Source organism: Rattus norvegicus, chromosome 16 (assembly GCF_036323735.1).
Source record: "Rattus norvegicus strain BN/NHsdMcwi chromosome 16, GRCr8, whole genome shotgun sequence".
NCBI classification, from domain to species: Eukaryota; Metazoa; Chordata; class Mammalia; order Rodentia; family Muridae; genus Rattus; species Rattus norvegicus.
The window spans coordinates 19,477,728-19,505,148 of NC_086034.1; the positions used below are offsets into that span (position 1 = coordinate 19,477,728).

At 48.1% G+C, this 27,421-nt stretch overlaps 1 protein-coding gene across 22 annotated transcripts in view; it reads left to right on the forward strand.

Moving 5' to 3' along the window:
- The window catches only part of Gatad2a (GATA zinc finger domain containing 2A), an 89,998-nt gene that overhangs the window by 14,228 nt on the left and 48,349 nt on the right, over positions 1-27,421 (forward strand). For 3 of the 22 annotated variants that reach the window (XM_017600034.3, XM_039094341.2, XM_039094342.2), the window contains exon 1: positions 6,353-6,491. The exons of 13 other annotated variants lie outside the window; for them this stretch is intronic. The gene's annotated coding sequence lies outside the window, so the exon portion shown is untranslated. Of the gene's footprint in view, positions 1-6,352; positions 6,492-22,812; positions 22,964-25,192; positions 25,275-27,421 lie in introns of those variants that run through there. 6 more of the 22 variants (XM_039094340.2, XM_063275195.1, XM_063275198.1 and 3 more) reach the window with 4 other exon arrangements.

Below are 27,421 nucleotides of genomic sequence, written 5' to 3' on the forward strand. Positions count from 1 at the left end.
GGGGACCGAACCCAGGGCCTTGTGCTTCCTAGGCAAGCGCTCTACCACTGAGCTAAATCCCCAACCCCTAAAAATAAGTTAAAAACAAAAAAAGAATACTTACTGCTTTTCCAGGGGATCCAGGTCTGGTTTCCAGTACCTTCATGGCAGCTCACTATCATCTGTAACTCCAGTTCTAGGGGATCCAATACTGTCTTAGTCAGGGTTACTATTACTATGATAAAACACCATGACCAAAGCAGCTTGGGGAGGAAAGGGTTTATTTACCTTACACTTCTTACATTAATGCTTACACTATTAGCATTAATGGCAAGACAGGAACTCACATAGGGCAAGAACTGGAGGCAGGAGCTGATGCAGAGGCCATGGAGGGATGCTGCTTACTGGCTTGCTCCATATTGATTACTCAGCCTGCTTTCTTACAGAGCCCAGGACCACAGCACAGGGATGGCCCTCCCCACAATGGGCTGAACCCTCCCTCATCAATCAGTAATTGAGAAAATGCCCTAGAGATTTGCCTAAACCCAGTCTTATGGAGGCCTTTTCTCAATTGAGTTTTTCTTCACTCAGATTAACCTAGATTGTGTTGAGCTGACATAAAACTAGGTAGTACACATACTCTTTTTTGGCTTTTACACATGGGACACATGCCAGGAAATACATGCATACATATATATATTCCCAGAATTATAAGTGTGAGTTACTCTAACCAGCTGGTCTCAGACTCTTGAATTTATTATTTATCTGTAGTGCTGGGGTTGGACCCCCTGAGTTTTATCTCCTATTCTCAGGCTCTTGAGTTAAATGATCTTCCCTCCTCTCGAACAGCTGGGTCTACAGTCATGTGCTGTCATGTTCTGTTACCAGCCCTATTTTTATTTTCTTGGTTCTGGGGATAGAACCTAGTTCTTCACCCATGCCCAGCATGATGTCTACTTTATTAATGAACAGTAGCCTGGCCCTACCACTAGTGGTTTTACTTATTTTTTTGTTAAATAGATATAAAATTCTGGATACCCGGAATGCTTTCCATAATTCATCTGATAGGAACTTCTTCAAATGTCACATCATTAGAGAAGGGCTTAGCTTTTCCTATGTGACCCAACCTTCCTGTTTTTCATTTCTTCCTTCATTCTCTTCTCCTCTCCCCTCATATGGGGATGCCTTATTCTGTATGCCTTGATCCTGAAAACCTGACTGGGATGTTGAAAGAATGAGGAAAGAACAGACAGACAAGCTGGGATCAGGTGGGCTGTGCTTGTTCCGATTAAGGTCATCTACTGTATAACAACCTGGCACCTTTGGGTGTTTCTTTTGTATAGCACAGAGGGGTGGAGTTAGCTAGTCTGGGTAGGAGGTTCAATAGGGGAGCAGTCTCATTTGCAACCCAGAGGAGGAAGATGTATGCGCTAGTTTTCGAAAACACTGCCAGCATTTAAACTGGAACCAGAGGTAGGCTTTGCCATCCCTCTAACCTAACCCTGGGAGAAGGTTTTATCAATTCCCATGGCTTCTGGGGCATTGGCTCCTTCATGTGGCTGTGCCCATGCCAACAATATACATCCACTGAGGACTTCATCCACTCTTTACACATTCACCCAGGACTTTCTCAGCTCTCTATAGTGGAAAAAGATCTTAGGGCCTCCACATGAATGGCCAGCCCACTGCCCTCTAGCACTAACCTAGTTTTAGCTTTCTTTTTTATTTTGAAACAGGGCTGTCTAAATGCCAGACTTTGGGAAAAGGAATTTCTTGAGAGACCTGACATTGTCTTAAGTTACCCAAGCTGGCTTTGAACTCACTTTTCTAGTCTAGACTGCCTCAGCCTCTCTGCTGTCAGGATGGCCAGCCTGTATCCCCATCTAGATGGTTCTTTGGTTCTTCTTTTATGCTGCTGAGAACCAAGGACCTTGAGCTTGCTAGTCACTGGCTTATCTCTTTAGCTGCAACTGAATCTTTTTTTTTAAATACTTTTTCTTTTTTTCAGAGCTGGGGACCGAACCCAGGGCCTTGTGCTTGCTAGGCAAGTGCTCTACCACTGAGGTAAACCCCCAACCCGCTGCAACTGAATCTTAGCCTCCCCTTCTCTCTTCCTCTTTTTAGTTTTTTGAGGCAGGATCTCATATAATTCAAGGTGGCCATGAACTCCTGATCCTCCTTCCTCTGCTTTCTGAGTGCTTGATGATGTTTGTACCTGCTGTCCTCAGTGTTTATTAAGAATGCATCTGTAAACTGGGGTCATTCTATCTTTTTTTTTTTTTAAGATTTATTTATTTATATGTAAGTACACTGTAGCTGTCTTCAGACACACCAGAAGAGGGTATCAGATCTCATTACAGATGTTTGTGAGCCACCATGTGGTTGCTGGGAATTGAACTCAGGACCTCTGGAAGAGCAGTCAGTGCTCCTAACCACTGAGCCATCTCTCCAGCCCCATTCTTTCTTTCTTATTCTCCATCATCTTCTAGAGCATGCTCCTGTTGGCCTATCACCTTCGATGCTATTGGTACCAGTGTTCTTTCTACAAGTTCTTTTTTTTTTTTTTTTCTTTTTTTCGGAGCTGGGGACTGAACCCAGGGCCTTGCGCTTGCTAGGCAAGCGCTCTACCACTGAGCTAAATCCCCAACCCCTTTCTACAAGTTCTTGACCATCAGTTAGGAATGCATTTTAAGTTTTGTTCACCAAAAACTTGAATGGAACTTTCTTTTTTTTTTTTTTTTTTTTTTAATTTCTTTTTTTCGGAGCTGGGGACCGAACCCAGGGCCTTGCGCTTCCTAGGCGAGCGCTCTACCACTGAGCCAAATCCCCAACCCCGAATGGAACTTTCAGTAGAATAGAAAAGTGCAGTGTCCAGCTGAGTGTGGTGGCTCACACCTTTAAATCCAGCACTAGGGAGGCAGAGGCAGATAGACCTTTGAGTTTGAGGCCAGCCTGTTCTACAAAGCAAGTTCCAGGACAGCCAGGGCTACACAGAGACCCTGTCTCAAAAAAACAGAGAGAGGAGAGAGGGAGGGAGGGAGGAGGAAGAGGAAGAGGGGATGAGGAGGAGGGAGAGAAAGAAGAAAAAGGAAGGAAAGAAAGAAAGGTGCAGTGTCTCCAGTATTCAGCAGCATACCCTGCACTGTTCCAGTGCTCCTGCACTTGCTGTGGATTCTTGAGCCAACCCCAGCTTCTGCTATGAAAGGAGACCCAAACTTGGAAATTTAGCCCCCAAGTTTTTTTCTTTCCTTCAGTACCTTCATTGTGTAGGAACAGGCTCAGATGTTAGTTTATTTAATAGTGCACTAAAAGATAATTAGACTATTTTTTACAGTGGTTGGGGAGTAAGGAGGCTTGGCTATTATTAGTAAAGTGTTTTTTTTTTTCTCCCTGGGCTTCAGGCATGTTGGGCAAGGTCTCCACTGTTGAGCTTCAACCCCTGCTAGAGAAGTAAGTGTTTTGAAAGTGGTTCACTAACATTTTTTTTTTTTTCCAGAGCTGGGGACTGAACCCAGGGCCTTGTGCTTGCTAGGCAAGCGCTCTACCATTGAGCCAAATCCCCAACCCCGGTTCACTAACATCTTAAAGTGGTTCACTAACATCTTGTTCTTAGGGCAGAGAAAGCAGAGGAAAACATGGTTGGTAATTAGGGTGTCTGCAGCTTGGACAGTGTTGTGAGCAGCTTCATAAAAGTCAGCCCAATGCATCAGGGCAAGGAGATTTCCATTCAAACAGCCAAGCCATAAAAGGACCCCCAAAGAGGCCTGCTCCCACTGCCGCTTCATCATTTGTGTTCCTAGCTCCGTTTCCGTCATAGAAGGAAACCCTGTTGTGTTTTACCTTTGCTCTCTACCCAATATTTTCTCAGCTAGAGAAGTTGACACTGTCCTCTGGAGCAGCCCCCTGTCACCAGTCCAAAAGGTTGTGTCATTAGCATGTCACAGCTGATGCCTCCTTTAAACTGGACAGTTTGTCACCTTGGTGGCTCACAAAGGGCTCAACAGTTTAGACTCTGGAATCTACCCTGGCTTGGAGTTTCAGGGTTCCCATTTGACCACACTTGGTTCAGTTCATGGTTAATTAAGTTGGCATTAATCGGAACCAGGTGAGGTAACATTTTGCTTGTTTTGCTGTAATGCACACCATCTGATTAAGCACTGTGGCATCAGTGGCTCTTAGAGCAACAATGCTATGTGCAGTGGAAGCCCTGGATTCTGCCTACCTATCCTTCCTTGTGCAGGGATGAAACAGGAGGACCGGGACAAGTTTAAGAGCTTTTTTGTTTGAGCAGAAACATTTGCATTTCTTTTCCAGGTCCCTCACTGTTTGATACTTTGTATCTTTTTGAGGTTGAAGAGTGCCTCTCTCGTAAGATACTGCAAGGTGTTGCTTTTAACTTGGAAGGTTTAGGTATGAGTAGGGGTCAATGACCAAGTTGCCAACTGTGAAACTCCACAGAAATTCTGACGGACTTTGGGAAGGCAGCGTTGAGGATAAGAATTTTTTAAATTTTTCAAATTTGGGGTGAGACCCACTTATGGGTTAAAAGTATTTTGATGTTTTTCCCAACACAACAGAAGCCATCAGATTACGTTAGTTGTTGTGCTGTAACACATTCCAGTTATGTGAGTTACAAAAAGGCACTTCAGTTTTCAGGAGTCCAGATGTCTGTCTCACCACCATTTTAAGCTGGAATAGGAACATGGCAGGAGTCACTGTTTCAGTGATTCTGATATTAACAACTACTTTGTGACACTAGGCTCTCTTTTTTCTTTTTTCATTTTGTTTTTTTCCCCTCAAGACAGAGTTTCTCTGTGTAGCCTTAGCTATAGTACAGGCTGGCCAGGAACTCATCTACCTACCTTGAGGTCTGTCTGTCTTTCTTTCTGTTTTTTGTATTTAAAAATTGATGTCATGAGTGTTTTGCCTGCGTGTGCATCTGTGTACCACATGTGTGCTTGTTGCCTGAGGAGGTGAAGAGCCTCGTGTGGGTGCTAGGAATAGAACCCATGTCTTTCACAACAAGAAGTACCCTTAACCACTGAGCTAATCTTAAGCCTTGGACTTTGTTTTCTTAAAGTTTCTTTCTTTCTTTTTTTTTTTTTTTTTTTTCTTTTTTCCGGAGCTGGGGACTGAACCCAGGGGCTTGCGCTTGCTAGGCAAGTGCTCTACCACTGAGCTAAATCCCTAACCCCTTCTTAAAGTTTCTTTATGATGTGTATGAGTGTTTTTCTGCTGTACTAGGTATGTGTTTAAGGACAGAAGGCATAGATCCTTATGGAAGGTTGTAAGTCACCATGTGGGTGCTTTGGTCTTCTGCAAGAGCATCCAGTAGTACCTTTAACTGCTGAGCCATTGCTCCAGATGTTTTTTTTTTTCAGAGCTGGGGACCGAACCCAGGGCCTTGTGCTTTCTAGGCAAGCGCTCTACCACTGAGCTAAATCCCCAACCCCTCCAGATGTGTTTTTTAATTAACATATTTTAATTGAGAGTGTGCTCGAGTCAGAGGACAACTTTTGTGTATGGAACTGAGGTCGTTAGGTTTGGTGGCAAGCCTCTTTAAACTACTGAGCCATCCTGCTGTCCTGAAATAGGTTTTCTATGAACTTTTTACTTTCCTTGTTGAAATTGTAAATTGGCTTTAGATGCTTCATAACCTCTCCATACTTGCTTCCTTTCTGGTTATTATTGTCTCCTTGGTGTTACTTGAGAGGGTTGAGCGCAGGTTTGTTTTCTTGGAATTCCTTCTTCTACAGAGGCATAGGCCAGATGTGGATTACTGGAAGGGGACAGCTGTCCACCTCTGTATCTGGAGGTGGTTTGGCTCAGTGAGTAGGTTAAACTGTCTGCGGCTGGGGGAAGGAACCGCTGAGCCCATCGCACCCTCTCATTGGACGTCAACACCGAAGTTCCTGAGAGAGAGCCTTGGGAGGCCCGGGGCGCGTGTCTCAGAATCACCAGAGGTGGCCGCGCAGGGCTCGGGCGAGGTCAGCGTGAGTCAGCCCTGGGCGCGGCGAGCTGTTCACACTAAGCTGGCCAGGGCTGAGGGGCGCTTTGCAGCCCAAGCGGGAAACCCATCCGCTTAGCGCAGTGTCGCCCCGGTCTATGGGGCAGGGAGGGCGGCGCTTCCGGGTAGGCCCTCCCAGCCTCGCCTCCAGGGGACCCCGCCCACAACAGGCCCCGCCCATAACGAGCCCCTCCCTTCTCGGGCCCCGCCCATCCGGGCGCGGGCGGGTGGCGTCGCCTTTAAGAGCTCCCCGGTGTTTTGGGGGCCGCGGGCCGGGCGCGCTGACCTGGTGCGCATGTCCCGGGCGGTGACGCCGGCGCCGGGCTCCATGTGTGCGGCCGAGGGGCGCATTATCTGGCCGGCGGCGCGGGCGGGCGGAGCGGCGGAGCGAGCGCCGCGGGCCCGAGCGGCCCCTCAGGCGCAGCGAGCACGCGCGGCCGGCGCCCCCCGCCCCCAGCCCCGTGGACACGCGCGCTACCCCTGGGCCCGGTCGGCGCGCGGCCGGGTAAGTTCCCAGCAAACTTGGCAAGGCGGGGCGGGGGCGCGGGAAAGTGGGAGCGCGGTCGGATTCGGCGAGCTGCGCTGCGGTTCGCTTCGCCTGCGCCGCTGGAAAGTTCCCTGCCGCCCGCGCACGTGGGGCTTGGGTCCGGGGTCCCGGGAAGTGGCCGATCCGCCTCGCTACCTCCTGAGCTTTTCAGGCTGGCAGGCCGCCCCAATGGGGGCGGCGGGCGCCCAGCACGTGGGCGAGTGGCGTGGGGTGAGAGTCCACGCGAGGGTCGGGGGTCCCGGCCAGGCGGCGGCGTTGAATCCGGCGGCGGCTGCTGCGGCGGCGGCGGAGGCGGCGGAGGATCCCGTGTCAGAATAAGAGTCCCCGCGCGCCCACGCCTGCAGGGCCGCCCCCCCCACACCGTCCTGCTTGCGCTCGCGCCCTTCCTGCTTGACCCCGGGCAGCCACGGGACCCTTCCCCCTCTCTAGGTTCCTGGCTTCCTCGTGGCCCTCCACTTTAAATTTGCCTTCGGGTCTACGATGTGGCTCTAATAATTTCTTTTTTCTTCCACCTGGAACGGGTTGGCATCAGTGACTAGACAGCAGCAGCTGGCCTTTTAAAGGGATTAATGCCAAGAATCGGAATTGATCACTTCAACAAGGAAAGGCTTCTGGGCAGGCCTCAGCCTCAGCAGGACACCGATATGGTCCGCGGTCTCCGGGACCCAGAAATGAATGGGACCCCCTCATTAGGACCAGTATGGCAGTCTGTGTGGTGTGTTTCCTCCCCACCCCTGCAGTTTAGCAGAGTTCTACGTACCTGACCCACTGCAGGTAGTTCACCCTTATCTTGGGGCTTTGGATTCTTTAGGACAAAGTCCGAGGGAGTCTCCTGAGTCTTACTTTTTTTTTTTTTTTTTTTTTTGACGGCATTAACTTCTTTTTGTCTTCTTGGAGTAGGCAGCACTTCCACGTCCCTGTTAATGTGTGTCCATTCACAAAGCGATAGATACCTGTTGTGGACATAATCCTGTGTGCTGAGTCTGAGTCTCCCTCTTGTTCTGGTCTCAGCCTGCTGTTTGGTGGTTACAACTTTTCTTTAAAGCAACATTACACCACAACACTGTGAATACCCTCCAGCCTGTAGCTTATGCCTGGCTCAGTGTGTCTGGGCAAGTTTCCCTTGCAGGTATAGTGAGTACCAAAAATGATCCCTCAGATGTAGGGTGTGTAATACCTAATTTCCAGTTGAGTTACAGCTTCTACAGGTCCTGCCGTTCCCTCCGGGCTGCTTAGTGGAGGGGCAGTGATTGTGCATTCCCTTTCTGCATCAGAACTGGGGAATGATGCTGTTTTCAGCCTGACTGTAAGACCTCCCCCAGCTCCGGGACTTTAGGCAAGCTTCTTGTACCTCTGCAGTGTTATCTGATGACAGAACACTGTGCCAGCTTTTCTGTGTCCCTGGAGAACAGAATCCAGCTGGCCTTTGAGGGGCACAGTCACCAAGCTTCTGTCTCAAACCCACAGTTCTCTACAGGAAGCAGTTAAATGTGGGAATTGCCCACCCTCTATTACCCTCTCTCTATCCACCTCTTATTCTTCATTAAGTTCTGAAATATTTTAAAAAAACAATGTTATTTTTTGTGTGTTTGTACTTATGAGCATCTGTGGAGTCAGGACAACTTTCAGGAGTTGCTTATCCTTCCACCATGTGGGTTCGAGAGAAAGAGCTTGCATGATGAGGCTTCCGGGCAAGTGTCTTTTCCAGCTGATCAACAGGCCAGCCCTCTCTTTAATTCAAAGATTGCCTTTCCCTTGGAAGCTATGTAGTTCAGGAAATGGGAGCATTTGTGCATTACTGATTGATCGCTATGCCTTGTTAGTTCCACTTTGATGACATTTCTTTAGTGTCATGTCATCTCTATTAATGTGTCATTTGATAGGTCCTGTGATGAAGCATGTTGTGATGGTGACAGATCTTTATAATGCCTGGGTACAAGCCTCCTTGGGAAGCTTTCTGGAATCTGTTGTGTCTGTGTGCTGCCCCACCTCCACCCTCAGTAAGGAGCTATTTTGTGTTGGTTTTGTTTCTTTTTGAAGCAGGGTCTCACTCTAGCTAAGGTTGGCTTGGAGCTCACTATATAGCTTAGGTTGGCCTCAAACTTGTTACAATCCTCAGCCCTTCTTTGAGTAATAAAGCCCATCCTTAAGACTTAGATGTTCAGTTCTCCAGTAGCTGTCTGACTTGTTCTGCATCATTTATTCTGTGAATTTCTGGCATTGCAAGTAGTTATTTGCAGATTGATTTATTCAGTGCATATCGGTGTGCATACTGTGCCTCTGGCTTTATACTAGGACTCCCTGCTTAGAGAGGTGCAGTGAGATTAGTGGGCCAAGAAAACTTGGGGACAATGGGAGAAGGGCTATATGACCTTGTGGACCTGGTATGAGAACTTTTTCCCTTTTTTGGGGTCACAAAATAAGTAGAGATTGAGTACATCAAGAGCAAAAGGAAGTTTCTGGGTAGAAAGTACTTGAACTGAAGGCAGCTGGAATTGTGTTCTCTCTCTCTCTCTCTCTCTCTCTCTCTCCCCCTCCCTCTCTCCCTCCCCCCCTCTCCTCTCTGCGTGTGCGCACCTCCGGCTCTGCTGGCACTGCAGCAGCCCCATCCCCAATAATAGGCTTGGCAGGCTGGCAGCAGGTATTTCCCCTGAGAGCAGTGGGAGGTATCAGTGGAGCAGACAGAGCCCAGGCCAGACCTCACTTACTAGATCTGAACAGACAACTGAGAGGTGGTTTCCCACTCAGCTCCACACTCAGCAGTGGTAGCCTTTTCGGGAGAAAATTAAGATCTTGACATGAACAGTCTTGGTGTTCAGGCCTTTCTGAGAGTTGAGTTTAAGACTGCCCCAGCACAGCAGCTGAGTGCCTGAATTTTGAGACTCTAGTGTTTTTGTGCCTTACAGGGAGCGGCAGGACTTTTTTCTTTGCCCTCGTAAGTGAAGTAATTTATGCTCAGCGTAGAGAGCTGGGAAGATTATGAAACGGGCTGGTAGGTGCAGTCTTAGAGGAGCATGGCTGGGGTTTCCTCCTAAGAACCAGAAGAACAAGTTGTTAGCACCACAGTTTGAGGCTGAGTGTGGTCATGGTCAGTATGGATGGAGCTTCAGGAGGTGACAAGACTGTCAGGTAACAAGACTTCATCGTCACCTGAACAAAGTGACCTCTTTGGATTGAAGTACTAAGGTAGTGATTGAGCTAATCAGCAAAGTAGATGTCGCCAGTCTTGGGGAAAGAAGAGTGCCTGTTCTGCTTGGCACTAGAAGGCTCCTGCCAACGTGGACCAAGACTTTCCGGTCAGGAGAATGTCAGGCTCAGTCCCCGTCACTCCCCCTCCCCGAGCTTTCCAGGCTATATTTGTGACCTCTTTTTGTCTGATGAAAATGTAGGTTACTCTTTTAGAAGACAAAGAATTTATTTTAGTGGAATACCTGTAGGTAGACTAAGGACGGCCCTCAGGTTGCCCAGCCAGGACCTCTTGTCCTGTGTGGGCTGCACTGGTCTTCTGTCTTCATCTTCGAAGAAGTACTTGTTGTTTCCCAGATGAGATCCTTAGGGATTTTTGTTCCATATTCTGTTCTACTTTCAGTTCTGGGTTCTTTATATGAAAGATAAAGATGTCACCTATGTCAGGGCCCAGAGCATCCATCTGGGCTGGGGGATGGGGAGGGAAGAGGAGCTCCTGGCAAGCTGAGGTAGCTGTGGGGGGGAGGAGGTTTGAGGTTGTAGGACCCTTGGGGCTACTTGTCCTCAAAGATAAGCCAGGTACCCCCAGATGGAAGTGGGGCTGGGGAGAAGGCAAAGGCCACTTACTTGTTTTAAGGATTTGTTACCAACTCTAGCAGTTCTTTCCAGCCCTGAGCCTGACCCACCTGGCTAGTTTGGTAGGTCTGTTCCTACAGCCGACCTGAGCTGGTGCCTTTGAGTGCTTTGGGCTGCTGGATGGCCTGACTTAGCCGGCTCTGCCAGGGTGTGAGCTCCGCCTGCCACTTGCAAGTGACTGCTGCTGAACCGCCCTTTGGTCTCCTTTTCTGGAAAAGGGGTGGTGCTTTCTCTCTGCTTGGAAAGAGTGTGTTAGGAGTTAGTGAGATAAGGAATGCTCACAGTCGCTTCATGCCTGGGGTAGAGACGTGGGCTTCAGCATAGTGGAGTGCTGTTAGGGGCGCCAGGCCACTGTGTACTCCTGTATGGAGCACATTCACCCTGGAACTGATCATCAGATGTCTGTGTGCCCTGCAGAATCTCACCTTAGCTTTGTGTCACAGCTTGGCCTCTTGTTCCATTCAGATGAAGGAGGCAAAGTCCAAAGCCATGAGGAGGTGCTTGAGGGTCACCTGGGTTGTTCTCTGAAGAACTCATACCCCACCTTTCCTTCCCTTTCTTCTTCCCTCCTTCCCTCCCTCCCTCCCTCCTTCTTTCTTTTTGGCTAGTCTCTCAGGCCTCTGGCTACACCAAGTGGCCAGATTGGCTCTGTCCTTGTCAGGAAAGGAGGCAGCCTTCTTATAGAGCCCAGCACTCTAGCTTCAAGGTGGCCTCTTCAGTTTTTACTAGGCAGGTTGCCACGGACCCTTTGGGAGCCGTGGATCCTACTTAACTGTCTTTGTCATGGCATAGCTACTGGTGGGTTGTGGGATGGTGCATGCAGTGGCCCCTGGGTGCACTAGGGTCTTTAACTTTTCTAGAGTCCCTTCTAGAGAACAGCTTTCCAGGTAGCTCTTCAGCTAGCTTGGGTAGGCAGAATTGTCTACCGATGCTTAATTTACCCTTTTTCATCTTAGGTGGCCACCTGACCTTGTAGCCCCAGCTTGTTCATCTGTTGGCAAGTGATTTTTTTTTCTTTTTTTTTTTTTTCTTTTTTTTTCCGGAGCTGGGGACCGAACCCAGGGCCTTGCGCTTCCTAGGCAAGCGCTCTACCACTGAGCCAAATCCCCAACCCCGGCAAGTGATTTTTGATTTCCTAGGATAGCTGTGAGGAAAGTGGGAAGTGTCAATAAACAGGGTACTCCAGCCTCTGCTCTTCTCACCTTGAGACTGGTTACCACAATGTAGCCCTGGCTGGCCTGGAACTTGGTATGTAGACCAGGGTGGCCTCTTAATTCACAGAGATCTGCCTGAACCTGCCTCCCAAGGAGTTCACTACCATGTGACTGGGTTTTCTTTATGGTAGAATTCCACCACAAGCCAAGGATGTGGAGGTTGGTTTGTTGTTTAAGATTTACATATTTTGGGGCTGGGGATTTAGCTCAGTGGTAGAGCGCTTACCTAGGAAGCACAAGGCCCTGGGTTCGGTCCCCAGCTCCGAAAAAAAGAACCAAAAAAAAAAAAGATTTACATATTTTATTTTGTACATGAGTGTTTTACCTGCATGTTCATCTGTACCAGGTGTTGCCTAGTGCCTGTGGAGGTCAGAAGAGGGTATCAGATCCCCTGGAACTGGAAGTTACAGTTGGTTGTGAACCACCGTGTGGATGCTAGGGACAGAACTTGGGTCCTCTGCAAAAGCAGTCAATGCTCCCAATTGCTAAAGTATCTCTCCAGCCCTGGATGTGGAGGGTTTGGGAGCAGGATTCTCACCTGCATGCTGGCCAGGTTATCTTGAAGGAGAAAGGAGCACCTGTGTGATAAACCTGTTGTCCTACCCCATCACTGCTCCAGACACTGCTCCTGCACAGGTGGCCTTTGGGACATATTTGGCACTGTGGAACACATCCCTACCTTAGCTAACTGCTCACCTTGAGTTTCCAGGTGTGGGTTTTGTACAGAGATGTAGTTTCTTGTGTGCTCATTCTCATTCATGTTCACAGATGAAACATTTTTCCCCATCTGCCGCTGGAGGTTTGACTGGGAAAGCAAAATGGCCTGTATGCGCAGTTGTTCTTGTGTGCTCGTTCTCTACCTTGTTCCTTTGAGACAGAGTCTCTCCCTGAGCCTGGAGCTCACTTGTTTTTACCTTGGCTGGTGTCCAGCAAGGCTCAGCAATCCTGCTCCCACCACAGCACTGGTAGGTACGAGGCTGTGATCTACTTGTTATGTCATGCTGGGAACCCAGCTCCAAGTTCTTGTGTTGGAACCACAGGTTCTTTTACTTCTAAGCCATTTAGTTAGCCCCGGTTCCTATTTTTTGATTGTAGACTAGGCTGGGCTTGAACTTATGGTATGCCTTCTGCCTCTGCTTTCTCAAGGCTGGAATTATAGGTATGTGCCATGAGTGCTTAGCCAAACCAAATTGTCTTAGAGCTGGGTTGAATTGGTTGAGTTACTTTTAAACGTGTGACATACTTGGCTTGGGTGTCATTGACTGGGTGCCTGAGTTTTCTCCAGTGTCTCATTTGGTGCTCCAGTTTGTGAGTAGGTTGAGTCTTATAAGTGGTAAGGTTTCCTCAGAGAATTCTTGAACCAGTTCTGTCCAGAGGGTTCTCTTATGGCCATTGATAGGACACAGTTCCTGGTATACCTGCCTTTTTCTTAACTTGCTTGGTAGATGAACTCATGACTCTTGCATCACTCCAGGAAAGCTTGCTTGCTTGTGACCAATGGCTCATTGGGTAGCTCTCACTGCCTGTGTTGACCAGACTGGCCTCTAACTCAGAGATCCACCTGCCACTGTCTCCTGAGTGCTGAGATTAAAGGACTGTGTCATCTGTTCAAAGATTTATTTTTCATTGATTTGCTTCTTTAATGCCTCTTTGTATGAATGTATGTGTGCTTTGGGTATGCCCGGTGCCCACAGAGGCCAGAACAGAGTGTGGGATCCCCTGGCATTGGAACTGAACCAAGAGCAGCCAGGTCTCTTAACCACTGAGTCATCTCCAACCTGTTGTTTGTTTTTGCAGTAAAATTTTGTGCAATCTTTTCTCCTGTCCACCTGCAGAAGTCATATTTCCTGGTGATGAATCCTAGGGAAGAAGTAGGAACTTGACATCAGTAATGGGTGGTACTGCCTCGCCTATTTTATTTTTCTTTTTGAGATAGGGTTGTTCTATGTACCTGACTGTTTTAGAAATCACTGTGTAGAGCAGACTGACCTTGAATTTATAGAGATTGACCTATCTTTGCACTCTGAGTGCTAGGGTTAAAGGTGTATCATGGCACTTAGCTGTTCATTATTGTGTGTGCATGATGTGTAACTGGGCATTCCTCTCCTTCCACCTTTAACCGGATTTTAGAGAATGAACTCGGATTGCCAGGCCTGTAGCACTTAAGTGCCTTTACCTGCTTAGTCATCTTTCGTTTTGAAGTTTAGGTCCTGAGTATGAGTGTCATCATGGTTAGATTTTTCAGGCTGTTTCATTAAAAATGGAACTGTTAGGTCAAGGGTGATTAATGGTACTAGTATGCTTCAGGCCCTGGGACGAGCGCCACAATAAAATAAAATAAAGAGTACCTTTTTGGGGATAAGGAGATAGTTCAGTGGTAAAGCTAGACAAAGAGCAGGCACCTATAATCCTAATGTTCCTACAGAGATGGAAGATAGGAGAATCCTGGGAGTCTCAAGGGTTAGCCATCCTACTGCCTACAGCACTGAGTGCTTGGACAGAATACTCTGTCTCCAAGTGGAAGGTAAGGGCTGAAGCCTGAGGTTGTTCCTTACCTCTACACATGCACTTTGTCTTGCATGCACCTGTATTGGCAGACAGGCAGCGACACACACACACACACACACACACACACACACACACACACACACACAGAGGGGGTGGGGAAGGGAGACACAGAGACACAGAGACACAGACACAGACACACACAGATTTTGAAAAGTAGCCTTTTGGGCAGCAGACCGATGTAGCATCCCCTGTGAGCTTTCCTTTGTGCTCTGCTCTGTTGAACCCCATACTTTAGGGTGAGCCAGGAGACTCTTCATGGTACAAACTGGAAATTAAGGCCCCAAAGGGAGAGAGACTTCATACCATTGACTTGTAGTAGGAAGGAGCTGGGTGCGGGCTCCTTGTAGAGTATCCCTGGTCAGTCTGCCTGACCTGTCATTTGTTTTAGGTTTGCTTAGTTTGTTTATATAGGTCTACTGGCCAGTTTCCTTTCTCCTGGCCTTGTCTGCTTCTGAACTTGAAGTCATTGTGGGTCTCTGCTGAGAAGAGGACAGGATGTGAGGAGGAAGTTATGCAGAGCTGCTTCAGGAATCTCAGGGCTTCCTATCCCAGAAATATAGCGTGATGGTTTAAAGCTTAAGCAGTGCTTCCTTATCTCATTAAGAAAGTAAATGTGATCCGGGTGGTGATGGTGCATACCTTTAATCCCTGCACTCTCGAAATAGAGGCAGGCGATCTCTGAGTTTGAGGCCATCCTGGTCTACAGATCGAGTTCCAGGACAGCCAGGGCTGTTATACAGAAACCCTGTCTCAAAACAAACAAACAAATCAAAAAACAAAAGAGTAGGGGTTGGGGATTTAGCCCAGTGGCAGAGCGCTTGAGGCCCTGGGTTCGGCCAGGTCCCCAGCTCCGAAAAAAAGAAAAAAGAAAAAAAAAAAGAGTAAATGCTCCTAACTGTAGGCCCACTTGAGGTTCAGAATTAGCCCTGGCAGTGGGGAGCAGCAAGCAGAGTACCTATCAGCCCTGTGGCAGCTCTGGCAATGCCCAAGTTTGTACAGGGGGAGGTAAGCTTGGCACACGCTGCTTAGGGTGATGTTGGCAGAGGGCTCAGTGTCTTGCATAATCCCCCAATCTGTGCTAGAGTTGGAGCCCCAGGTCCTGTGTATGCTGCATGTCAGGCTGCCCCTTTTGTATGACTTTTATGTCTGGAAAAGTCCATTGTGGTTCTTGGAGTGTTCCCCACAGCATCACAGAAGACATGGAGCCGAGGGGCTTCAGGGGCTCTAGTTCTAGGGAACCCAGGCTCTTGGTTTGGGATTGGGAAGGTGACTTTTCTGATACTAGAGATTGTGGGGAGTGCAGAAGGGTTTTCTCTCCCCAGAGATAGAAAGCAACAAAGATAGGTGGCCCCAGGGAAGGAACCCTACAATCTTTGTTGTAGATTGAGTTGGCACGAGGTTGCTATCTTTTGGCAGTGATTGGAGTTCCCTGTATTGTCATGACTTAACTGAAGAAGCAGGAAGGACAACAAGCTGCTCATGGTCATCAGTGAGACTCCTGAGTCGGAAAGGCACTGTTGGGTATTTTAAAACTTATTTTTTTTATTGGGGGCAGGTGTGGAACCCAAGGCTTCATGCATGTTAGACAAGAGTTAACCCTTTTTGAGTTATTTTAAAAGTTTATCCAAAGGCTAGGGATAGAGCACTTCCCTAGCACACATGAGCTCTGAGGTTCAACACCACAAAAGAAAAAGCAAAAATTCCATGGGCACATGAAAGCCCAAGCTGCCGTTGTGGTCCTGGAGTGTGGCACAACTCAGGCTTTTTTCCCCACCGTGCAGTGACTGGGTGGAGAGCAAGATGGGGGCTTCTGAACAGAGCTGCTTAACTGGCAGGTTGGGATGGATGACAGAAAGACAAGCATGGCCCCAGTCCTTGCCCAGCGACTTTTGAGCTTTGAGCAGCCTCTTTATTACTTCAGCATCTCTGTGCCACCCTCTCCCACTATCCTAGGCAGAGCTATGGTTTCTTAGGAGTAGTGGAGTAGCCAGTTCACCCTCTGGACCTAGGGTTTATGGACAGTGTAATGGGCAGGCGTTGGGTCATTGTTGAGCATTTACACAGGAGAACCTGAAGTGTACCTGCGCAAGACTGTGTGGGCTTCTGTGCAGGAAAGCCCTGGGGAAGGAAAGACTGTTGGCAAAGACAGGTTGACACTCCTATGACCTTGGGTTTGTCTGCTTAAATAAAAGAAGATAGGGGGTTGGGGATTTAGCTCAGTGGTAGAGCGCTTGCTTAGGAAGCACAAGGCCCTGGGTTCGGTCCCCAGCTCCGAAAAAAAGAACCAAAAAAAAAAAAAAAGAAGATAGGTGTCAAGAGATACATCGGGCAGGTTGATGGTAGTTAACTGGAGTCAGAGACTAGGGACTTTTGTCTGTTTGCTTGACTACTTATGTTGGGAGTAGCTCCCAGGCTCTGCCTCTCGTGAGCCCTGACTGAGATCCTGTGCTAGTTAGTAAATTGTCCTCACTCAGCCTTGGAGGCCAGTGAACTGGGAACTGGGAAGAGCTGTAACAATACCTTTAGACAAGAAGTCAGTGCGAGGCTTTTTGAGATGGCACTTGAGTGGGGACTAGAGGGTAATGCAGATTCTAAGACTGAGTCTGAGTTTTAGGAGTGCAAAATTGGTAGTTAGGTAGAGGGGGGAAGACCTGGATCCTAGAGAGGCTAGATGTGAGTGAGATAGCCCATAGCTCTGGTAGCCTTTTCCTGTTTTGTTGCCCTGAGTGGAAATGTGGTGTGACCATCTGCTCTCTGCGAGCTTAGGGAGTGAATCTGACCCTGGAGGAGGTCATCATTCCTCCATAGACAGTAGTGCTCTGTGCAAGTGAGTGTGGGGAGAGTTGAGAGAAAATTGTGGCAGGTCTCTTGCATGTGCAGGAACAGCCTGCTCAGTTTTTCTGTCAAATTAGAAGGACCCAGCCCCTACTGTAGCTGGGAAAAGAGCTTTTCAGCAACTAACTTAAGAGTTAGTTGGGAGCGCATGTATTCAAGGTTCTTAAGCTATTCAAGCTTGGAGGATTTTAAGTTTTTATTTATATCATTATTTTTGAGACAGGTCTCATGTAACCTAGACTGATCTGGCACTTGCTGTGTAGTCAACTATCACTGACCTCCAGATCTCCTGCTTCCATATCTTTCATTGGGATGAAAGGTGTCGGTTACCACATCTGATCTTTTGATTCAGGGTCTCTTCATAGCCCAGACGGGGCTCAAACTTGGATGTGTGAACCACTGTATCTGGTGTCCAATTTGAATTTTGGAACCTTTTCCAGAAAGACCCAGGGAAGGAGCTAGTATGATGTTTGCTGCCAAACCTGTCAGCTGAGTTCCATGCCTGGGACCTGCATGGTGGGAGAGAACTGCCTCCTAGAAGTTGTTCTTCCGCACATGCACACCTTATGCCATAGAGAGGGTGGGCTGGGGCTAGAGATGGCTCACAAGTTAAGATGGCTTTTCTTCCAGTGCACACACACCAGATCCAGGGTATGTAACATAATCTGGGGACTGGAGAGGTGAACCAGTGAGTGAAGCACTTGCTATGCACTGAGTTTGACTTCTCAGCAGGAGCAATGTCTGTAGAACCAACATTCACTATGGGGTGATGAGATGGAGACAGGAAAGACTCCTAGTTCACACAACCAGTTAGCCTGCCATCAGCAACGGTAACAGGTGCTGCCTTGAGATGGAAGGTGAGGGACTGACGTCATCTCTGACCTTCACATGCAAGACATGGCACTTCTTTCTGTGCCTGTATTCACACACTTAGGCATTATGTGTGTGCACATGTGTACACATAGGAAATTTCCTCAGAAACACTATCTAGTAGCTTTTGTGATGGTTTCATGAACTGCTCAGATGATTTTGAGTTTTAGTTCTTTTGGCAGTCTTGGGAGGAAAGATGGGTGTTCGTCCCAGGATACTGGCCTGAAAGTGGGGAGAGGATATGGTTGTAGGTAGGGGACTTTGAGTTAAAATGGCATATAAGTGATCATCGTCAGGGTCCTGATTGGATACTGGGTAGGAGAGGCTAGGATGAGCTATGCTCTGGTGACTGCTTACCCTTAGAAGTTCTCTGCATACAGCCTTTCCCCCTTCTTGAGACAGTGTCTCCCTGTGCAGTTTAGGCTGGTTTTAAACTTTGGATTCTCTTGCCTCAGTTTCCTGCCATTCTTGGCTGCACACATACTTTGACCCTGATTGTCTCCTGTGCTATCTTGAGCTATATGTGTGTTATCTGTTAGAGATGAAGGTAATGATGGCTGTTGGCTTATAAACCAGCCTGCAATTTGTAAGTCTCCAAATCCCCTTTTTCTGCTTGTAGACTGGCAGGCAGTTACTGTCTTGTTAACAGGGGCTGGTGGTTGTGGTCGACTGTTTCTGGGACTCACCAAGGATTTTTTTTTTTTCTTTTCTTTTTTTCGGAACTGGGGACCGAACCCAGGGCCTTGCGCTTGCTAGGCAAGTGCTCTACCACTGAGCTAAATCCCCAACCCCATCATCAAGGATTTTAAAACAAAAGTTGAAGATTGATCTGTAGCAGTCCCTGAGTCTGCCTGGAGCCCCAGGCCTGGGCTATGGAGAGCCTGGGGCTAGAGTCCAATCAGAATCAGGAGTGACGTAGGCCTTTGTGTGCTACTCTCTCTACTATTGTCAACACCTGAGAGACTGGGACAGTGGCTCTGACGTCTCAGCTTCAGGTTCCTCACTGTCAAGTGTGGTCTCAAGGGAAGTGCCTTATGTGGAAGGGTAGCAGTGATGGAGACCTTGAAGGTCGTGATGGCAGTGCTTCCTAATGGTGGGTGGGTTTTGCTGGTACCTCCTGGGTATTGGGGGTGATGCTGGCAGCCCTTGATTCTGGTTATGGGGATCAAAGAATATTTATTAGGCATCAGAAGACTAACCTTTATGGTCTACCAGCATGTAGCCCGTGTAGTTACTTGTTTACTGTCTTGTGTTGCCAAACTGGTGTGTACTTGAGATTGGAGTTAGCAGAGGTTTCTGAGACTGCTTACAAGTACCAGGTCCTTCACCTGGGAATGTGAACGTGCTGAAATCAGTTTTCCAGAGGTGAGGTTAAATGGAAACCATCTTACTCTAGACTGCAGATTTCCCTGTGGCCATTTCTTTAGACATGGCTTTTTTTTTTTTTTTTTTTTTTTTTTTTTTTTTTTGGTAAAATAAGCTTTTGTGGTACAGTGAAGTGACTTGGTAGGCAAAGGTGTTTGAGTTAATCCCTGGTCCCACATAGTAAAAGGAGAGAAGTTGTCCTGTGGCCTCTTCGTGCATGTTCCCACACAGAAATATAATGAAGAGGATCCCAGACAGCTGGAGAGGTGGCTTAATGGTTAAGGGCACTGACTACTCTTACTGGGTTTGGTTTCCAACACCTACATGGTGTCTCACAACCATCTGTAACTACTTCCATGAGACCGGTGCCCTCTCTGACATCTGTGAGCACCAGAAACACATGTGGCACAACAGCCATACACATAAAATTAAAATAAAATAGATGTGCATAGGGAAAAAGAGACAGGTGGATATTTGTGTGTTTGATGCCAGTCTCATCTATCACTACTGAGTTTCAGGCCATCCAGGGATATATATCAACCACCCTGCCTTAAAAGTACATGAGTAAATAGATGTACTTTTAAATAAAGCTTCAGGTTGATGTGTGAAGCAGTCTGCACATACACACGAAGGCTAGGGACAGGAGTCTTTTAAGATTCTGCCTCACCGGGCTGGAGAGATGGCTCAGTGGTTAAGAACACCCGACTGTTCTTCCAGAGGTCATGAGTTCAATTCCCAGCAACCACATGGTGGCTCACAACCATCTGTAAAGAGATCCGATGCCCTCTTCTGGTGTGTCTGAAGACAGCTACAGTGTACTTATATATAATAAAATAAATCTTTAAAAAAAAAAAAGATTCTGCCTCACCTTGACATGTCTGGCTGGGTGTGGTGGCACATGCCTTTAATCTCAGCATTCATAAGGCAGAGGCAGGAGGATCTCTGAATTCTGGGACAGCCAGAGCTACATAGTGAAACCCTGTCTTTAAAAAAAGTTTTTAAACTAATAAATGTGTGCATTGCCGGTCAGGACAACTTGCAGAAGTTGGTTCTCCCTCCACCATGCAGGCAGCAGATGTGGCTAATGCCTTTGCCTAGGAGCCGTCCTGTGGGCCTGGTCTTTTGCTTTGAGACAGGTTTGCTTGCTGAGCTCTCCTGACTTGGCTGAGTGCTGGCTAGTGAGCCTCAAGGAGCCTCCAGTCTCCTTAACCAGCAGCACCCCACTGGTTCTGGTTGAATTGTTGACTGACTGTTCACTGGTTAAGCCATTCATTGTAAGCCCTCCCTTCTCTGTCTCTCAGCTTCTCACTGTGCATCTCTGGCTTGAACTCAAAGAGATCCACCTGCCTCTGCCTCTTGTACTATTATTTAAAGGCCCACGCCACCACACTCAGATAGCTTGTGCCTGCCTGCTTGCCTGCCTGCTTGCCTGCCTGCCTGCCTGCCTGCCTGCCTGCCTGCCTGCCTCCCTCCCTCCCTCCCTCCCTCCCTCCCTCCCTTCCTCCCTTTCTTCCTCTCTCTTTTTTTTTTTTTCTGGAGAGGCTTGTGTAATTCTGACTGGCCTTGAACTCGAAGCCGTCATTGAGTCTCAGCTTCCCTGGAATGCACCACTGCACTTGGCTTTATTTTTAATTTGAGATAGGGCCCGGAGAGATGGTTCGGTAACTATAAGAGCCTTGGCTGGTTTTGGCAGAATACCTGGAATTGATTATAGTGTCCTCATATTGTCTCAAAAACCCTCTTTTATTTCATCGATCAGGCACACACATGGCATATAGGGAGGCAAAATACCCATAAAATAGGAAAATTTTAAGACAGGGTTTTACTCTAGTTCAGGCTATGGAAGTCTTTTGAGTGCTGCATTGGTAGGTAGCATCACCGTGCCTGGCCTTTGCTCTGAGCCTTTCCTACCTGAAAGGACAATCACAACCAGAACATAGTGCAGGCAGGGGACTCTTGAATGGCCTCTGTTGAGTTTTCCACACACTCTCCATGCTAGACTCTGCCTATAGGATAGGCTGCCTTGGTGCTCAGGATTCCAGGATGGGGATGGGCATTGTGATGCTCCTGTTTTCCCTCTCCTGGTATCAGTTGGTGGGGGATCTGTTTGTTTTGTCCCCCTTACATGGAGTTGATGTGCTGGGAGCTGGCCCTCTGTCTAGTGTGGCATTTTGTACACAGGCTTCTAGGAGATTTGGGGTGCTCAGGTTTCCATTTAAGGGAAGAGTGTGGCCAAGATGAAGTAGTACTCTCTATTCTCCTTGCTGGTATTCTGGACTTCTTTTGCTTGTACTGTAAGGTGAGGTTGCAACAGGTGTGCTCCAAGGGAATTGGAATGCTGTGGTAGGCCAGGGCTATCTAGGAAGGCCAAGTCCAAGGTGCTTGGGCAATGCTCTTAGAACACCAGCCACAGGCTTTCCTGGGCCCATTTCTGCCATGCATTTGGGAAGTTGCAAGTACTGGTTGATGCTGGAGCTTGTCTGGGCTATGATCTGATAGGAAAAAAGGTCCTAGGCCCTGCTTTGCACTGTGCATGCATGGTCCTGGAGGGTTCAATGACACAAGTAGCTCAACCTTGAAATCCTGTAACATGGCTCAGACACCAAGGGCACAAGCTGTGTGTTCCTCCCCCCCCTCCCTGAAATAATGTCCTTGCAGGTAGAAAGCAGTGATAGGTGCCAGGGACAAGCAGTAGGTGGGGAGGTTCACTTTCACAAGTTCTGTAAACTGTGGTCATAATTTTGCTTAAAAAAAAAGATTTATTTATAAAGATTTATATAAAATACATTAGCTGTCTTCAGACACACCATAAGAGGGCATCAGAGATGGCATTACAGATGTCTGTGAGCCACCATGTGGTTGCTGGAATTGAACCCAGGTCTTCTGGAAGAATAGGCAGTGAGTGCTCTTAACCATTGAGCCATCTCTCCAGCCCATGTTTTTACTTTTCATACTTCATTGAATGTGTGGGCATGGGAGGAGTTTAGAAGACATCTTTCAGGAGTTGTGGGTTGTAGAGGTTGAACTCAGTTGTCAAGCTTGGCAGCCTTTGTCTGCTGAGCCATCTAACTGACCCATGTAAACTTCTTTTGGATGGGCATTCAAGACAGGGTCTTTCTGTGTAGTCCTGGATTCATTCTGTAGACCAGGCTCTCCTCAAACTGAGCTTTCTCACAGCCTCTGCCTCCCCAGTGCTGGGATTAAAGGGTTGCACTACCACCGCCTGGCCCTCATGTAAACATTTTTAATAATGCAAAACCACACATTTAAGAATGGTCACAATAAGCCTGGGTTGGTTACCAGGTGAAGCAGGTAATCTCCATACTGTGGGTTTGAGGCCAATTTGGAATATAGTAAGTCTCTGAAGTGGGGAAGTTAAGAATTTTACCTTGTGTACATTTACTATACAAAAAAATATGACTCAAAAATAATCTGTAACTATGAGAACATGGATCTGTCTGCCAGGGATAGTTTAGAAAGAGACTAAGGCATAAACATTGCAGGCCTGACTTGTGTCAACTGCTAGGGGATTTAGAGAAGTGCATGTCACTCTAGAAAGTTCATTGTGACATCATCTTGCGTGTAGAATATTGGAGCACAGAAATTCCTTGGTGTTCCTTTAGCTCCCGTAGGAGCAGAACCTAGATACGCTTCCTCCAGCTTGGTGGGGTGACCCTCCTCAAGCCCCTGAAAACACCAGGAAATATTGGGGAGAGTCTTAGGTCTTCCAACTGCCCTGCTTAGGGGGGGTCACAGGTATTCATCATTTTTTCCATTGCTATTTGTCAGTGTGTCGGGTAGTTGGAAGTATGTTACAAACTGATGTGTTCTCACAGAGGGCAGCTAGGAAAAACTGTCTCCACATTTCAGGCTGAGTCCTTAGTGACCTCAACATGTGGCCCTTGAGCAGCACACACCAGCAGGACATCCTGTAATTCAGCTCTCTGCTCACAACAGCTCCCTGGAGGCCGTGTTTGCTCCCACAGGGCCAAGGTTTATTATTCTCAAGGCTGCTCCCCTCTTTGTTGCCCAGTGGGGCTCTCCTGAGTTTCTGATGACTGTTTATCAGTCTAAGTTCTTAGGTTCCTCCTCTAGCAGCTTGTAGAACTCAGGAAGACATGTTCCTCTTCAGTATGGGTGTTGCAATGTTGAGAAGGAGCTTCAGGGCTCACCAGGCAACCACTCTCCAGGAACTTCCTGTGTCCTGTTGTCTGGAAGCTTCCAGAGTGCTAGGCCTTAACGATAGAGGCTCAGTTATGGTACTTGGGGTGCTGGGACCCACTAGCCTCCAGCCCCTCTTCTCTGCTTTCCGACCCGGGGATTGAATGGGCAACTGAGTGGGCAGCTGACTTATCACTAGCCAGCACATGGGCACTTTGGAGGTCCAAAGGACTTTGAGAAACTCACACCAGGAAAGGGGTTGGAGAAAGGAGTTATCACAGGGGAGCAGTCCCAGCTTCCCAGCAAAGAAACCATTTCCTTTTTTCTTGTCACACTTCCTTCAGGTGTCTGACAAGCTTTTCACACACTGAGCATCTCAGTGCCGAGCACCTCAGACCTTGCTGAGGCCTACAGACCTTGGCCTCGGTACATTTCAATATGCAGGTGTGTGCAGTTCCCACCAGTTGCTTGGACATTGGAAGAACGTCCACATCCACACAGGAGCTGAGACATTTTGAGGAATGGCTTTAAATTACAATAGCTAAAGTAAGAGTAGTTGTTTCCCGTGGAGGTCCTACCTGAAGAGAGGCTGTCAGTTGGTCCACAGCACAGTACTGAGGGGGCTTCAGGAGGACTGAGGGCCACTGAGAGCCACAGCTGACCAGAAGCATTTTGGGACCTTTAGACTGGCCAGTAGGGAAGGAGAGTGTGGTGAAAGTTCCTGCTCTCTGGTCTGTGAGAAGTTAGGCAGGACACTGAACCTCTGCAGTAAGAAAGAAGGGAGGGGTGCTGGCTAGGGGCTCAGTAGGGACCTCTTGCCTGCTTTGCACAGCAGAGGCTCTAAGCTCCATTTCTAGCATCGCAGCGGGGGAAAAAAAAAAAGGAAAAAGGGTGCATGTACATTATGCCAGCCATAGTACCAAGACAGCAGTGAGTTCCCAGCAGTCAGAGGGAGCAGGCTTTTCTAGACTCAAAGTTGGGCCTCTGGGACCTTTAGCTGTGAGAGAGGCTGAAGCAACAGCTGCTCTCTGGGAAGCCTCAACTCATGATGGGGGCTGGGGCCCACATGGCTGCCCTCTAGTCTTAGATTCTGAGGAAGGATGGAGTTTGTATTTATGACTGGTTTTGCCCTAAGTTTGTGATGGAAACATTGTTTGTGGGTGCTGACAACAGTGTAGGGGGGACAGGACATGGTCCCAGCTATTGCCACATCCTAATCTATTTAATTTGGCTGAGTGTGCTGGTTGGGGAGTGCTTGCTTAAGTGACAGGGACTCGCACTAGAAGTGGGAAAAGGGAAGGAATGGGTTTCTTTGCATGACAGGGACCTGGGCAGACAGGTGGGCAGGTGTGAGGAGCAAGGAAGGGAGAGAGACACGCTTACTAGTCATGATTGCGTGCGTGCGTGCGTGCGTGCGTGCGTGCGTGCGTGCGTGGTGTGAGGTGTCATGTCCATCCATCCGTCCGTCTTCAGGGATGTTAGGGATAGCTTATTGTGAGGAGATGGTTTATCCTCCATCAAGGCCTTTGTTACCATATAGGTAAGGGAAGGACAAGGTGTGCCAGGGATTGTGGGTGCTAGGACTTGAGATGGTGGACAGGACTCTGTACCATTCTTATCCCCTAGTGCTAGCTTCAGTTGCCACGGGGATGGGATGTATGGCCAGTTTCCCCACTGGCTCCTTTGCTTTCCTGGGACTGTTTCTCTAAGTCTCTAGTCTGCTTAGTCTGCCATGTCCCTGCTCCCAGGGGACATGGTTAACAAGGCTTTTTGCCCTAGGGAGAGCAGGCACTGCTCAGGTTCCCTGGGGGTGACCTAGAGCTGAAGCCCAAGCTATGCCCTGTGCTGTTGTGGCTGGGGTCCCTCTGCTGAACAGCTCCAAACTGCTCCTTGCTAGCCCTTAGAGGTGAGGTTCCTTATTACCATTTGAGATAGTGCTTTTGGTTTTACTCTGTCATGTATCACCACTGCTCAACTCTGTCATTGTATAGACAGACACAAACAAAGAGGGAGGGAGCATTGGTTGTGGCTGTGTCCCTGGAAAACTTTGTTTGAATATAGGTAGCAGACAATACGGTGCCGATCCCCAAGTTGGAAACTGAATGTGAGCTGGAACAGAACTTAGCCATAAAGCACATACATAGTGTGCATAGTACTAACTAGCACCTGGGAGGAACTGGAACTCTGAGTTCTAGGCCACCCGGGCTACATTAAGAATTATGAAGCCGGGTTGGGGATTTAGCTCAGCGGTAGAGCGCTTGCCTATCGAGCGCAAGGCCATGGGTTCGGTCCCCAGCTCCGGGGGCGGGGTGGGGGTGGTGGGGGGTAGTGGGGGGGGTGGGGGTGGTGGTGGTGGGGGTGGTGGAGGATTATGAAGCCTCAGCCAGGTGGTGGCTTTAATCCCAGAACTCCAGAGGCAGGCAGATCTCTGTGAGTTTGAGACCAGCCTAGAGAGTTCCTGGACAGCCAGGGCTACACAGAGACATCATGTCTTGAAAAGCAAAATAAGAAAATAATTATGATTTTGTGTTGCTGGGTATGGTGGCACATATTTTAATCATAGCACTTGAGAGGTCATGGCAGACTGATCTTTGAGGTGTGTCTGTCTGTCTGTCTCTGTCTCTGTCTGTCTGTCTCCCCCAAAAAATCAGACTTGAGTCTTTGGTTTGACCTAATCCTTCTCAACCTGCCAGCACTATGGTGCCTCCTTTGGTGCTCTACTAGTATCTGCCTTCTCGTGTTGTGAGTTCTACTCATAGAGAGGGTCCAGGTGAGCTTTGTGAAGTAGATGCTTGGTTTGTGCAAGGCAGGTGCACTTTGGGTTTAGGAGAGTCAGAGACAGGAGCAACAAGAAGGGCTGGGCTCTTGGGTCTGTCAGGAGGACACAGGGGCCAAGGTGGCAAATGTTTGAGTGCAGATTGCAGAGATGTCAGTGAGGACAGGCAAAGAGTAGAGGAGTACAATCATGCATGTCCAGGCACAAGAGTGTAGTATAGCCAACCCTTCCTGTCAAATGCTAGTGCCTTCAGACACCTGTGTTGTCTCCTGTGTTGGCCATGAGTAACCTAGTGGGCTCTTGCTTTTGTCTTCATCCTGGTGTTAAAAGGAGCATCCTCAAGGCCTTGCCCCAGAGGATCAAATGACAACAAAAGATGGCCCAGCCACAGTGCCAAGGCTTGATTTCATGACCATGAAGTGCATGACTGAGGCTCCCATGCCTGTCTTCCTGTCAAAGTGTGGTTTCTCTCCAATTAGGACACAAGGTCAGGGTGGGTTATAGGAGAAGGGTATATGTGTGAGTGGAGGACCCAGGTGCAGGGTCAAAGCTAAAACATAATGATTTATCAGGGGAGGTAAAGAGTCTCCCATGAGCTGGTAATTGTGCACTTAAGGGTTACTTGATATTGTTTTAAATGTATGAGTTTGGCATAAAAACAGCAAAGCTTTCCGAACCCAGTTAGTGAGGTGCAGTGGTGATCACATGATTACTTTAGTTTCAAGAAATGGTCCTTGTTGTGGGAATGCTAAGTGGGTTCTGCTAGGTCTCTACTCATTTCTCGTGAGATTCACATTGACTGATTGGAGGGGCTGCTGCACTGGGCTCCCCAGACTGATTCCTCCATCCCAGTCCTATTACTCAAGTACAAACTTACAGCACTAGCTTATGTTACACGTTCTAGGTTTCTGACTTGAGGCCAGGCAGAGACTGATCACACAGCCTGTGCCTTACTGCTTGGTGGGAAGGTCCACAGATTCTGGAGCTATATTGGGTAGGGGTGTGCTGAGAGTGCCATTCTGGGGAACTCTGAAACAGACTGGGCTGGGGACCACTAGCAGGTACAAGAGGCAACAGAATAATTTAATAAGTTCAAGCACTTCTCCAAGATAGTGGCTTCTGGAATGTGGGGAGGCTGTGTGGATTAAACATTTCTTAGATTTTTAAGTGTCACAGTGGCCTGGTAGTTTATTGTGGATTATTGTTTGTATGTTTTGCTCCTTCAAGAGTGCCCATACTCAGGTGAAATCTTAATTGGTAGATAAGGCTAGAGCCTG